The sequence below is a fragment of the Cervus canadensis genome, chromosome 19 (assembly GCF_019320065.1).
Source record: "Cervus canadensis isolate Bull #8, Minnesota chromosome 19, ASM1932006v1, whole genome shotgun sequence".
Taxonomy (NCBI): Eukaryota; Metazoa; Chordata; class Mammalia; order Artiodactyla; family Cervidae; genus Cervus; species Cervus canadensis.
The window spans coordinates 34,368,934-34,384,177 of NC_057404.1; the positions used below are offsets into that span (position 1 = coordinate 34,368,934).

At 39.2% G+C, this 15,244-nt stretch overlaps 1 protein-coding gene across 5 annotated transcripts in view; it reads left to right on the plus strand.

Moving 5' to 3' along the window:
- The first annotated feature begins 717 nt into the window (after positions 1–717).
- The window catches only part of BMPR1B (bone morphogenetic protein receptor type 1B), a 421,370-nt gene continuing 406,843 nt past the window's right edge, over positions 718–15,244 (plus strand). For 2 of the 5 annotated variants that reach the window (XM_043438650.1, XM_043438648.1), the window contains exon 1: positions 718–989. The gene's annotated coding sequence lies outside the window, so the exon portion shown is untranslated. Of the gene's footprint in view, positions 990–1,081; positions 1,102–15,244 lie in introns of those variants that run through there. The other 3 variants (XM_043438643.1, XM_043438642.1, XM_043438645.1) reach the window with 2 other exon arrangements.

Below are 15,244 nucleotides of genomic sequence, written 5' to 3' on the forward strand. Positions count from 1 at the left end.
TGTCTCCCTGGAAAATACTGTGAACAAAATAGTTGATTTTAAAAAGTTAACTCTTCTCCCCAAGTTTCCTGAAAGACTAGCTTAATTTATATTTATCTCCTTAGAAAATATTCTAACACTGAAAGATTTAGCAAGGAAATCACAAAGAGGTTACATACCTTCCTGAAATAAACATGATGATTGTAAAATTTCATCAAATACAAATGGAAGATGTTTCCTTGTTCTTTTTTTTTTTTTTTTACAATTTCAAAATATTTGAAGAAAGGAAATATTTCTTTTCCCTAGGAGGCCCACCTGTTTCAGGGTTTCTACACTCCTCGTCCAAAACTGCAGGCATAATTTGCCGTGTAAGTGTATTTTTTACGAGGTGTGTGAAAGTTTTTTTTATCAACTTCTCCAAAGTGTCAATGGCCTTGATGAGTTTCAGTCCACTGCGCTAGATCAGTTTTGGGAGCCCCTTCCAAGCTTGCAATGTACAGTAATCCCACCTTTGTTCCTCAAACCTGTTTTTCTTTTTTTTTTGAAACCCCTTCTTACACATGACCGAGAAAGCATCTGTGACTGAAACCGAGGTGAGGCTCTGAGAGGCAGACGGAACTGGGAAGTGCCCCGCCTCGATTCAGGGGATGCGGGGCGGCAGAAGGGCGGGAGGCAGCCGGCTCCCCAAGTCCGCTCGCCCTTCCAGACACAGGCGACGGCGCTGGGGCAGCTCCAAGTGCATCGAGAAGTGTAATCCCTCCGCTAAGTACTTGGCTCTCAGGCTCCAATCACTAGTGGGAGCTGGAGAGGGCAAGTGAAAAAAAAAAAAAAATTCCAGAGGCAGCAGAGGAGCTAGAGGGAAAAAAAAAAAAGTCCCGCGGCGGCGGCAGAGCGGCCACGGCGGCCAGAAGTTGACGGCGCGGCTGTGCGCGGGGCGCGGAGTGGACGCGGGCCTGCGGGGCGCCGGGACGGGCGGCGCCGAGGACGCCAGTGCCGGGGCGCGGCGGCGGGTAAGGCGCGCGCGGGCGGAGGGCTGGAGGGCGGGCGCCCGGCTCGCGTGCGGGGGGCCGTGGAGCCGAGCCGAGCAGAGCCGAGCCGGTGCGATCAGGCGGGCAGAAGGCGGTACGGGACGGGCCGCACCCGGGCGCAGGGCTGGGCGGGCGCGCCGAGGAGGGGAGAGCCAGGCGCACGCCGTGGGGGCGGCGGCCGCCCAGGAGGCTTTGTGCGCGGGCGTCTCTGCCGGTATCCCCAGCCCCAGTGCCTCTGCCGGCAAGGAGTCCGGGGGCAGAGGCGGCTGCGGGTGGGACACGTGCTCGGGGTTGGGAAGGAAGGAGGGACGCACCGAGGCGGGGAGTCGGGACCTGTGCGCCCAGGGAGCGGAGGGATGGGCGGCGGGAGGGCAACCCTGGGATCGGGGAGACCGAGGGAACCTAGCCGCCGCTGGAGGCGCTGAGCCCGCCGAGACTGGACCTGGGGGCCCCAGCTCCGTACGGAGCCACCTGCCCCGGCTGCCTCCCGAGACCCAGCCTGCAGCGGGAGAAAGTGCGCAGCGGGCCGGTCCAGGCGCCTGAGACCCGGCGGCGCTGCCGCTGGTGCCTCTGTTCCTGTCTGTTGCTCTCCCTTGCAAGTTCTCAGTGTTTCTCTGCCTTCTTCCTTCCATTCTCTTTCTTCCTCTCCCCACCCGCACTCTCCCCCCCCCCCCCGTTTCTTCCCATCGTCTTTTCTGTTTCTCAGTGTTGCTTTGTCTTTATCTCTTTATCTTTCACCCAGTCTCCCACACTTCTGTCTCCCTCTCATTTAGAGGCTGACTTTCTGTCCCTTGTCTCACTCTCTCCTCTCCACACCCATCCATCTATTCGTCCGTTTCTATCAGGGCTCCGTAGTATTTCTGACAGTCCCTAGAGGTGTTAGGATTATCTGACACTAGAGAAGATCCTCTGGAAGTTGTCTGGTGTGATGCCTCATCCTTCTGAGCCGCACTTCGTCTGGGTCCTCGACCCTTCGAATTTGTTCTCCACAGAATGAGAACACTGGTTTCCTTGAGTTATTAGGAATTGTTCTTAGTTTCCTTTTCACCAAGGTGAGGTCGGTGACGGAGAAGCCACAAAGGTTCCAGTGAAAGAAAACAGAAGAGAGCTGCTTACTGCCCCTGACATAGAAAGAGAATGTATCGGATGTATCCACAGTAAAGCAGATCTACCTGAGAAAAGGCTCCTAGATTCTGGAAAGAAACACAAGAGGCTCTGTCAGTAATGAGAGGAGTTAGCTAACAAGTATTTGAAAATAATTTGAAAGAGCGCTTAAAGAAATTTCTCCCTGTCCTAAACTGTTGCCAACTAATAACTGTTTTTCTTACATACTTTTTAAAGGATCCTAGTGACAGCTCTCCTAATTATTGTTTTGAGAAAATCATGGGAAATGTCCTGTGTCAACTGAGACGTTTGTCTTTAAGAAAATATTCAGTCTTTGTACTGTTATACCTCTTTACACTCTAGTGATCAGGAAGAATTATTTCTAACTGCAAAGAAAATAGAAAAGGATTTGTCAGTCATTTTAAAACATGAGACATTCCAGAGATCAATAATTTCTTTGGAAAACTTTCACTATAAGGATGTTTTGAAGGATATTACATCTTAGTGAAATATGCAAGTTATTATACACTTAGATCATTGTACGATGCCAAAAAAAAAGGTTGTGTGCTATAAGCAAATCATAGCAGTGATGGTTTTTTTCTTTTTTATGGGAAACATAGCTGGAAATTAATTGCTCTGATTTTCACTGTTTTCTTTAGTCATGCATAATGTACCTTTGTTTTTAGCAAAATATGGCCTAGGGCTACAACACTTGATACAGTGTGTTATTTGTCCAATCTGAATTACCATTTAGAAAACCACCTTTTCCTTTTGGTCACAAGATATGAGTTGATGCGATCTCATTACTCATGTGCTGGGGTCTGCTGATGAATTTTAATGGCACTGACTTGTGATTTTAAATCAAAATGTTAGTTTTTGGTGAGTTAAAGTCTTGATTTATGTCATGTTAGTGAATCATCACTATTTATAGGGTCTTTGCCACCTTGTCTGCCAGGTGCTACACAGCATTTCGCCTGGGCAGGGTTGTCTGAAATTGCCTGTTAGATTCTTGTTCCTGAGTGACGTGCTGCCTCTACTTATGGTGTGTTCACATATGCCCTTCAGAATGTTCTAGTTGTTAAAGATTTATCAAAAAGAAATTGACTTATTTTTTTCTTCATAAACTTTGAAAACTGTGTGAGATGGCGTGATAAATTATTTTTGCTACAGTAAATACTGATTGTATTATTTACTTAAAAGAATAAGGCAGTTTAAAATGTGATTTTTTTGGGGGGGATAACATATAGCGCCCTTCACTTTTCCTCAACACTCATGCTTATCATTTAAATCTAAAATCGGTTGTCATCTACTCCAACCTAGCACAGCCTTCCCTAATTTTTTAAGCCACCTTATCTCTGCCTCTCTGAGATGGGATATTATCCTTTTCTTAGCTTCTCTGGGTTTCAGATGGCCCAGCACAGTACCTGCCACGTGACACTCAAAAAAATCCTTCAAGAATGATTTGTTCTCTTCCAATTTGTCTCTAACTTGTGATGCTTATGTTTTGTAGATGCAGTAGCTCCAGGGAAATAAGTTAGCATGGTATAATAGAGCATAAACTGAGGGTTGAAAGAGTCCTCAAGAGCATCTCATCACACATTAATATTAACGTTGAAGCAGACAAGGCCCAAAGAATTTGAAAACCATGCTCAGAACTAGACAGTGAAGTCACGTGGGCTATAGAACTGAGACCTTATATTCATTGTGCCACAGTTGTTTTTTTTTTAACTGGACTCATGCCTGGCTTCTTCCACTTGAAACGAGTATATCTGTCTGTTATTAGAAGCAAACAGTTACTTAAACTCTGAAGAGTCCTTCTCAGGCAAACCAATAAGAGTCATGTCTGAAATGTATCAATTTGCAATAATTTGCAATCATGTTCTACATATGCATGAAGGTAATATCTTTTAGAACATTGCCTATGTGCTCTTAGGTGTGAAGCATTATTTTGGGTGCTGTGTCAGCTTGTGCAGACTGACTGTTTCTACCTGCAAAGAAGACTTAAGCTCTCTGGACTGAAACTGTCTTCTCTGTAACTTCCAGCGTGTATGTTGAAGAGGGCTGGGGAGAAAAGAAAGGAAGTTTGGACCAGATTAAGGGCTCTTTTTGAAGTCTCTTCAGAGACCACCAGTTGAACTCCCAGAACAACTGCAGATTCATCTGTTTTACATATCAGACTTCTCTGTGAGCTTTTGTTTGAAAGAAAGCTAACACAGTTTAAAAAAAAAAATCTTGAAGACTGCTTCACTTGATGTTTTCCAATCTTCCTTCCAGTTCTTGAATTTAATGACCAAGATCATTTCTGGGTTTTAATTCTGGGTATCTGAAGGATGGTTGATAAAAGTGTTAAGAGTAGAAGGAGAAACTGCTTTTGTCCGAGGGATACTAATTTTGGGTTTCCATATGCCAAATGTGATGTGATGGCAGACATTGAAGTAGGATTGTTGCAGTATATAGAGGCAGGCCAGAATTCAGGGAGAGAAAGGGGCCAGAGCTCGACATAGAGATTTAAAAGCCATTCACACTGAATTAATAATTAAAATGAAGGAAAATGGAAACTTTTTAGGGGTAGTCTGGAGAGAAAAATGAAGATTTGGAGTGGAGAACAGGGGCATCTTATATTACTTCTGATTATTTTTAAGGCCCATCTCTAGTATTAAGAGAAAAAAAGCCCTTTGCTGTCCACCTGAAACTGTCACAGCATTGTTAATTGGCTATACTCCAATATAAAATAAAAAATTTTAAAAAAAGTAACTCATGACTTATATCCAGCAGTAATCTGTTTCCCTGAATTTTAGAACATCCACATATATGCTAATCATCTTAATTACATTCATTTTTACTTAAATGTTTGAGTGCCCAATCTGTGCCTGAGATTATTGTGTACTTTGGGACATTGCAGCCAAAAGAGACATAAGACCATTGTTATCACTGAACTCTCATTGTAGAGAGTGAAAACAGTGAATTATAAACAAGCACGTAAGATGATTTTCAGTGGTGCAAATTGCCATTATGAAAATAAGGCAGGGTGATATGACAGTTCAGTGACCAGGGCTGCTTCATGTGAGGTGGTCAAGGAAGGTCTCTTTAAGGATGTTTCCAAACAAGAAAGAGCCAGCCCAGTGAAGATCGGGGAGAACTTCTGGCAGTGAACTGGGAATCACAAGGCTTTCACTAGAGCAGCAGCAGGCTGGGCACCCTGGCAGTCAGGGGAGATGGTAGAAATGAGGTCAGAGAGATTGCCAGGCCAGTGTTAAAAAGTATGCATTTTATTCAAAGTATTTTTTGTTGACCTACCCAGGAAGATTTTAGACAGAATTGAACAAATGTGACTTAGCATGTCTGTCTGTAGTGTGAGCAAGCATGTCTGAAGATGATGCAGAAAGCTGTGAGAAAGACCTGGCTGAGTTGGTGGTTTGGCCGAGGGTGGAACCCCGAGAGATTGATCAGACATTGTTCTTATCACTGAGTAAGAGTTGCTGGGTTTAATCATGAGTCATAATGTGTGGCCTCCATCCACTCACCACCCTGCCGCCCCCGCCATTGATCTACACTGCAGCGGTCCACTGGTTCAGTAGTTGCTTTTGCTTTGAAATTGCAGACCTCAGCACCTCACAGTTCCCACATGTCACCTTTTTGAAAAGTGTTAGTTGCTCAGTCATGTCCGACTCTTTGCAACCCATGGCCTGTAGCCCCATGGCTTCTCTGCCCATGGGATTCTCCAGGCAAGAATACTGGAGTGGGTTGTCATTCCCTTCTCCAGGAGATCTTCCCAACCCAGGGATCGAACCCAGGTCTCCCACATTGTGGGCAGTTTCTTTACCATCTGAGCCACCAGGGAAACTTCATGTCACCTCTTGATCTTCCTTCAAATATGTCCTGGGCTGGAAGCAAGCTTCTTGACTCCAAGGCTGCAGAATGCCTTGGGAGGTGTTGTGGCGAGGTTCTTTCAGACTCAGAGTGAGACTTGGACTACCTGGGGATGCTCGGCTCTTCAGGCTAACCTCTCTCCACTTCAGTATACCTCAAGTTTGTGTTCTGGTTACAAACGAAAGGAAGCAAGTTGGAATTTCTCTAATCATGGTAGTGTGTCATATTTTTCTACCCCTCAGCTTTGAAAACTGTATGCTTCTTGAAAGATTTCACTGTGAAGCCCACATTTTAGATTTGGGTCTCACCCGTCATATCCCAGCCTTTGCAAAGAGCATACAGTAAACATTCAGTAAATATGTGTGGAATGCCGTTGGATGCAATCTACTAGAGATGCCTCGTTTTGATTCCGCTGACTTTATTTTTCCTGTCTTTCAACAAGTATATGGCTGCATGTGCCTTCAGCTTACAAGATAATAAGTAGCAAGTTTGGAAATGATTTTTCTGCAGTTTGCATTTACTTATTGGCTGAAGGAAAAGATACAATCCAATATATCTCTCTATAAGATTTCTTGCCTGGCTGTCTTAAGATAAACATTTTAGTCATTTTTATAGCAGTTAGATAGATACAGGTTTAAACAAGTACAGACATGTCTGTCACTCGTTAATTTGTTGATTTATGAATCTGAGGTGATTCCAAGGAGGTCTGTAATGATGGTGCCTTTGTCTAAATTAATCTCTTGATAGAAATCAGTGAGTTTTATCTAACTAAAAAGAGTTTACAACCATCTGTAAAAGGTATTAAATTATCATTAGTTTCTTTTCTGGAAACAAGCTACTGTTCTGCTGTTGTCCAATAAGCATTTAGCCACACCGGTACACATAATGGGGGATTATCCCTAAATCCTTTTGTTAACAAGTGTGTTCTGCTCAGATGGGCTTACAGGCAAGTTGGTTGGTTGTATCTAGCAATTCTGCTTCACTGTTTCTTTAGATCCTTTTCAGTTAAGCTGTCTCTTCTGGATCTGAATGTCCTCTCTTCCTGTCTGACTTCATTTTGCTAAAACCTCTTGCGTTATACCCCCTGGCTTCTGTGTGAAGGGCCTTCTCTCTGCCTCTCCAGGTCTGCTCTCAACCCTTTGACTTTATGTCCTCTGTCCAGGATGACACCTGACTGAACCGTGTTGATTTCCAGATGGCTTATGTCACTGGGGACCTCCAGAGACAGATTGGAGGGACAAGGTAGAGAAATGGGTATTGATTCTTCGGTTTGCTCCCAGTTGGTGGGTCAGCTTGGGCTGCCTATGTCTCTGCACGGAACATCGCTTCTGCTCTTCAGCTGCTCTTTGTATCCGTTTCTTTCTCAGGACTCCAGTGATCTCTGGAGTTAGTCCCTCTGTTTTTATGCCCCTGATTTACTGCACTCTCCTCCAGGTTCTTTTACACTGCACCTATACCTTATTAAATTGTTTGCAAATAAATCCTCTTCAATTTTTCAGAAATTTGTAATGGTTAAGGTCCTGTTTTCTGTTGATTTAGCTTCTGAAAAGCTGCCTCCTTTTTGGAGCCTTCTTCAATTGATAAGAGCAGTCAACTCCCCTTACCTTGTTGGATCCCCGCTTTCCACCAAATGTACTTGCTTCTTCTATCCATGCAGCAGTGACACAGAAAACTTACACTGTTCTTATATAAATACTTTTCTCTCAACCAGTTTATTGGCTTCAATTCTTTGCTTTATAGTCTGTAAATTTTCACATATGTACTTTGGTTTCACTCACTCTTTTATTCATTTATTAACATGGTACATACTTATAAAGTTGCTGCTTAGACCAATGCACTGTGCTCAGCGTAGGTACAAAAAGGCAGATGTTTGTCCTTTAATTGGGTTGAAGACTGGGGAGGAGACAAGAAATAAAAAACTAAACATTATATTTACAAATCAAGTTTGTAATTTATTATTCAGTGACCACAGAGAGGGAAAACAGTCTAACCAAATTTCTCTTGTTTAGCAATTCTTGAAATTTTTAGGTTGAACACCATGGCAAGTTACTGCTATCTCATCATGTACTCAGTGAGAAATTGGAGTTCGAAGCAGTATGAGTTATCCAACTAATTCAGATACACAGTTTACATATACTAGTGTATTTTAGTTGATTGCATTGTTTTCATGGTATGTTCCAATGGAACAAAGGTTTTTGGGATGTCAGGTTGTGTAGCTCAAGAAGGATTGCATGGGTGGCAGCCTAGCCTACTGCTGAACTGTGAGGACTCTGGAGTTTGCCTTTTTCTGTCACTTAATAGATGTGTGGCCTTGAACAAGCTGCTGAACCTTCCGTGTTTCAGCTTCATCATCTGTAAGATGGAAATGGCAATAATAGTGATTATGTCCTCGGTTTGAGGATTAGAATAGTGAATAGTTGTATAGTGTTTAGAACAATGTCAGGTACATAATAAACACCACAGAGGCATTCAATAAGTAAATAAATGATCAGAGAAGTCTGGGAGTTGCAGATATGTTTAAACTGAAGCCTTGTGTGAGCCTTAATTATGCTAATGTGCATTGCGACCATCCCCACAAGGGGTGTTTTGACCTTGGGACTTATATTTTTCCCTGCATATATCACTGGACAAATGTTCCTCAGAACAAACTTTTGGAAAAATTGATACAAATAATTGGCTGAATATTTCGCCAATCTGTTGTCTCCTGAGAGATGGGACTTGTTCCTCTACCTGTCACACCTGTTACAGAGTGGGAATCCAGTCCTTGTTCCCCTTTCTTTCCCCCTTTTTCTTTTTAAAGGTAAAATGAATGTTTTTTTTCATTACCAAGAGAAAGACTTTCTGCTTGTATAGATATAAGTATACTCAGGCCTCTGGGGCTCACAGACCCAAGGTTTACAGTCTTCTAAAAATATACTAATTGTTTTATTTTTCTAATAAAGGATGCATATTCCTTGAAGTGAACTTGGGAAGTACAGAGAATTCTAACAGTTAAAACCACTCTTTTCTACCACACAGATAGCTTATTAACTTTTTGGGTCTTTTTTTTTCCTTTATATAATTAAGAGTATAGTATAATATGATTTTGTGTCTTGCGTTTCTTTTTCACTTTACTTTATGTATTATTCTCAATCCCAGACGTGTAATGACTTCTGGCCTTCAGATGATTGGTAATCTACATTTCAAAAGAGCTTCCTTCCTTACCTCCCCAGTTCTGTGGCCAGAGACAATATGAAAATAAAATGGTGTATCTAGAACGAGTTTCTCATTTTAAGTATTCTCGGAAATTGGAACCACCTGGTAAGCAGCTGGCAGTTCTGTTTAAGAGACCTGGAGTAGGTGACCTCAGGTTGCTTCATTTATGAGTCATTGCAGTGTTCTTGCCGGCAGCCAGATGGACGCACAAGAACCCATGACCAGGCTGCTTTGGAAGCAGTACTTAGTCATCCTGAGTGCCTGAGTGAGCTTATATAATGTTGAGATGAACTCAGAAAAGTTATACAGGGAAACCTGAATTATTCCAGGATAAATTTAACGGTTACTCAATTTTTAAATGATACTTTCTTCCTTCCATTGCATGTTTGAGTTGTAGGATTCTAATAACATACTAATATGTGGTTCTCTATTTTATCCTGTCTTGTAATTTTATATTTTAAGTGAGAGACAGTGTTGCATCTGTATGTCAGTACATAATGGAAAGATGTAAAAAATACTAAATGTTGTAAGTTTTACTCTGCGTACTTTATAAGTGAGGGATGCTGTTGTGGTTAAAATATGTCTGTTCAGTAAGTCCTTTTTCATTCAAAATATTTCAACAGTTCTGAATCTTTATCTCAAGATTAAGTCAATCATGCTTTAAAACACTTATCTTTAACATCTGTAGCAAATGAAAATGTTTAAATTCTTTCTGAAGAAGAAAACCATGCTATACTGTTTAATTGAATTAAATAAGCTTTTCATGGAAATTTACCTAGGAGCTGTTTCTGGAACCAATTTGGAAAATGATCTTTGTGTTCTGTGGCATTTATGTTTGATTATGTTTTTTTTAGTAATTCTCAATGGATGTGATTCACTCCTTGCTTCAGTCATCAAATTCTTCTAATTTTTGTAGGCAAATTAGGCATTTCCTATTCCATAATTATGCATATTTATGGAATAATGTATGCTTGCTTTTTAAGTAAAGACAATATAAGCAATTCCTAATCATATAACTTAAAATTTTCTAAATTTTTTTGATCATTTTTAGCATTCCATAGAGTATGTTAAAGCTGAGATATAACAGTCATATATAAATTAACTTATTCCAAAAATGTTTTCCAGTTTGTTCTGACAACTTTTACTAAGAAAAGCAGGTGTTATTGTTTCTAAAAATAGCAGAAAATCTAAAACTTTTTGTAAATACATTGCCTTGAAACAGTCTGTACTTTAAGCACATCAAAGATGTGCCTACATTTTCTGGACTACATTTTCTGCATTCTCTTAGATTGTTATTTCACAGAGCCATGAAGAATTTGAAAATTGCTCAGAAAAACTGAAGTTTCAGATTCTTCTAACTGTAAAATTTATGTGTTTTTATGCTTGAACCAGGACTATGACATAATACCTTTATTTCTTGAATACTTCCTACTTAGCAGTTTAAAGATATTTAAAGCATATTTAACTTTAAAAAACAAAACAAAAACAACAGCAAAAAACCTTTGCCAGTATCTGCAATAATCTGTATGTTGGAATCGCAGCTCTTTGTCTCCTCAGGTCTGTGAATACACGAATGCTCATTTCTATTCTCTTTTACTCTCCACCATCCTGGTCGTGCCTTCCCCCTTTATTTTTTCTCAGTTTTGCACTTGATTTGAAAACATTGTTTCCTCTACTTTTTCTGAGCCAGAGGGGTTTAAGACATTCTCATTTTTCTATGATCCTGAATCTCCATAGAGTATTTTCACGACCCTTCCTGACTTTTCCATCCTCTGACTGATTGGAGTTTTGACTGAGTTAGTATAATTGGAATGATGACTTGGTATTCTGTAGACATAATCTTAAAATACTTTAACAATATTATGGAAATGATAGTAATAGCAAGATGAATTTCTATTTTATGAAATTACTTATTATATAATTTCACTCATACTATTTTTATGAAATGTCCATGTTTGAAACATTTAAAGAAATGGATTCTAGTGGCTAAAGTTAAAAATGGCACAAACATATGAAACGTATTGCTAGATATAACTTGAATCTAGACAGTTTTCATTCCTTTATGTATTTCTTTGATATAATGCAATTATAGATGTTTATATAGGTTTTTATCAGATACTGTCTAGCTCCTCTTTTATTTGAGATTTTATGTGTTTGTAACTGTGGTTTGAAAGGTGTTATTAAGCACTCTTAGATGCTTTTCTTATAACTTACTAGCATGCAGCTGACTTACGTGAGACCATAGATTCCTTTTTTGGCTCATTTCTCCTAAACCTGGAAGGTGTAATGCATTTTAACAATAATATTTTACATCTTCAGTTTGTGAATAATGTCTTTCTTACAAACGGAATTGTTAAATATTTATGCAATATGAATAAACTTCATGCCATATGTGTCAAAGAGATAACCTGAGTCTTGCTCTAAGGGGAAAGATGTTTAAAATCATGGATGATACACTATCAAAAAATAAGCGCAGAGCATAAACAGATGTAACATGGGAAAGACAGGATGAAAGTCGATGAGCACATTGATGCGGTGCCGCGGTGAGTCAGTCAGTCAATCATTCCGTCTTTAGGCGGTGTCACTGGGGACTGTATTAGGGAAGGTGTGACTGGTGTTCCGCGATTTCACTTTTAAAATTTTGTGTTATGTCGGATATCGTAGTTTTCCTCAAGACACACCAGTGCTCTCTTTTTGGAACTTAGGAGATTTTTCCAGTTTAACTCCTTGACTTCATATTTGTATTCTAGTTGAATCGACAGCTGCAGTTCTTTAGCTCTGTACGTCTTGTCCATACTTTCCTTCGTTATACAGAGCCTGTTGAGCTTTGACAGCTCCAGTGTTTCCGTGTAACCATCACCTGTCCAGACTGAAAGAATGCTCATCTATCTTGTTTTTCTTCACAGGCCTGTCCTGTGGTCCACTCGATCATTTATTTTTATTCACGTGGATTTCCCTCAGTTTCTAGATCTTTATTCCCCTTCTTTCTTGGTAAAATTAGAGTTGTAATTTTTCATCCTTCAGTAGGTAGTGGAATGCTAGACTGTGTTAGACTAGATGTATGTGTAGTGTTTTAAGTAAAAATGAACTGTGGTTTTGAATTGGAGGGAAAAGCATGTTTTTTGTTCTTGAGTGATGTCAGTCCCATTGTTAGCTTTGTTGGCTGTGGGAACACAGAAACACAGTGACTTCTATGCTCCTATTTATGATATCTAAGGCCCATTTATCCTAAGAAGTACAGTCTCTATGCTTTCCCCCTTACATGTCTAACCCTATAGTTTTCCACTTTAAATCTTATGTGATGTCTTCCTCCTAGTAACTCATAAAGTTTTAGAAACCTTGTAGGTTATCCCACTGACTTGGCATCTCACATACTGGAAAAACTTAGTATCTTTTGAAATCCTGGAAAATTTTATCTACATTTCCTCTTCTACATCATTTATAAAGATGTTGAATAAGACCACTTCTAGCACCTTCCCTATTTATAGTTTTCTTGCCAAAATAATGTCTTTTTTTTTCCTTTTTTACAGTCATCTTTGTTTCTCCAGTTAAAAGTTCGTCTAGTCCTATGATGACTCAGTTCTAATAACTTTTGTGGTAGTACCTTGTCAAGGGCTTTTTAAAAAAAAATAGGGTGGATTATATTCACTGGTTTCTCCCTTGAGGCTCCATACAGCTTTTAGTATTCCAAGACATGATTAGCCCTAAAAAAAGTCAAAGCTAGCCCCCCACCCCCTTACCATTGTTTGCTAAACTCTTTGGTGACCTTATGCTTTAGCATATATTGACCTCATAAATTTGCCAAATTGCCAAGAAATAATTATAACATTATATTGGGAGAATTTGAAGGGCTGAGGATAAAGGAGATGAAATTTTAGCATTAATGTGGATGGCTGAAATACAGTTATATATAAGCAGGCAAAAGATAGAGGTTACTGTGTTTGAGTCATTCCTGTGTTCCAGGCAGTGAGCTAATAAATAAGCTCATCATGGTTAAGATAGTGATTGCCAGCTCCATTTTCAGATGAAGGGACTTAAAGACATAGTGAGGTTCGGCAGTTGTTAGTGGGGGATTCTAATACAGGGCTGTCTGATTTTAAATCTGTACTTAAATATTGGAGGGCTGTTAGAGCCAGACATTTGTTAGTTATTGATGGTACAAAGATGAACAGAGATAAGCCCATGTGGTCCAACAGCTTTGAAAGACTCCTGGAAGAAGGAAGAGACTTGTGCACAGTTGAAAGAGAGAAAACTGCATGTGGAAGATGTGAGCAAATTTACCACATTTTTACTTAAACTGACTTCCGTTTGATCCACATTTTTCTGTGTGTGCTTTTTTTTTTGTGAGGGAGAGGGACATGCAGTCATTAACATGGGTTAAATGTAGTGACATGTTTTAGTGGATTTGGGAAACCAAATAGCTCAGGTAGTTTGCTAAGACTGTACAGATGCAAATGATGAAAATTGTTTAAAGTTGATCAGTTTATCTGAAATGACATTAATAAACTTAAATTATTTTGAAAGAACCACCATAATATAAGCCTTATAAAAACATTGGATTTGGGGGCTTGGCAAAAATCTGCTTATTGGGAGGCACCAGAAAATTGTATTTCCCACTAAAAATACAATAAAAACCTTTGAGTAGAATTTGATCTTGAAATCACTTTTTCTAACATTGAAATGGACTCTAGGTCATCTGTAATAGGGATATCACCTATATTTTGTCTCTATTTTTATTAGACTGTTGGAATGAAAATGAAATTAATACAGAGGTTTTCAAAGAATCATAAAACCTCTCTTTAAGTGTAATACCTTTATTTTTTGCATGTTTAAATGAAAGGGGTCTGTTGGCTGTGGCCATAGAGCTTAGCTGAGGCAGAGCTGTTAAAGAAATCTTTAGTTTCCAAAATAACCAGTTGAAAAATATTTTACATGGAGCAAAAGTGCTATGGGGAAAGCAAAGTTTAAAATGGACTTAGGCATTAAAAGTGAAATGATAAATTTAAAAGTTAATATTATAAATATTATATATAAGTTAAGTCCTCACATTTTTGCTAGTCTGGTAATCACCATTTGATTTTCCAAAGGCATGTATAGACCACAAAAACATTAAGTTATAGTATAATTTGTAACAAAGAGAAAGCTTCCTTAGTGACTCTTTATATTCCAAAATATAATTTTTCCATTATGGAAAATTATATTTATGTTGAACATAAATAGATATTTGCTTCACTAATGATCCAGATTATTTTAAAATCATGTTACTGGATTTAACGATGCGACCTCTGTTCTGTGACCTTGTGTATTCTGGAGGCTTGTTATGCATGTCAACGGTATTTCCTTTTATTTGTTTTAATTTTACCTGCCACTGAAATCATTGAATAACCCTTCATAATTTTATTATGAAACCATATAATAAGGAAGGACTAGTTGATTATTTTTTACTTTAACTTTCATAATCTCATATAGTTCAAATCTTCTTTGTGTTCTCATTTCTCAGGTCAGATAATTCATGTTTTGCAGTTTCTCATCACAGTAACGGATGAGATAGGGTAATATATTTCAATACATTTACTATTTTTCTTTTAGCATTTTAATTCTGTTCTCTCTTTCAGGGGGAGAGAAGCAAGTAGTATGTTGAAAATAGCACACAATTGGGAGACAGGAAAGGCCATAATTAGTTTTGGAACCTGAGACTGATCAGTTAAATAAAAGATTGGCCAAGCTCTTTAAGGTCTTTCTGGCCTGAAATGCTATGATTCTATAACCCAGATGGGCAAATCTTATCATGGTTAATAATTACACTGTGACATTAGGTTTCTTAAGAGCAAGACACTGTAACTAATACATCTTTGTGCCTTTTTTTTTCTTTAGGTGGTTTTTGAAATTTCTGAGACAAAACAGTAATCATAAATGAAGTTCTTTCCAAACCTAATCACCTTTGGTATTTTATAATTCTTCAAATGAGATACTGATACTTATAAATCATATAATTATACTGTGTGCCATTTTATATACTTTTATAAATAAACCCTTGGGGGTTGCAAATAATTTTTGTTAATAGGAAG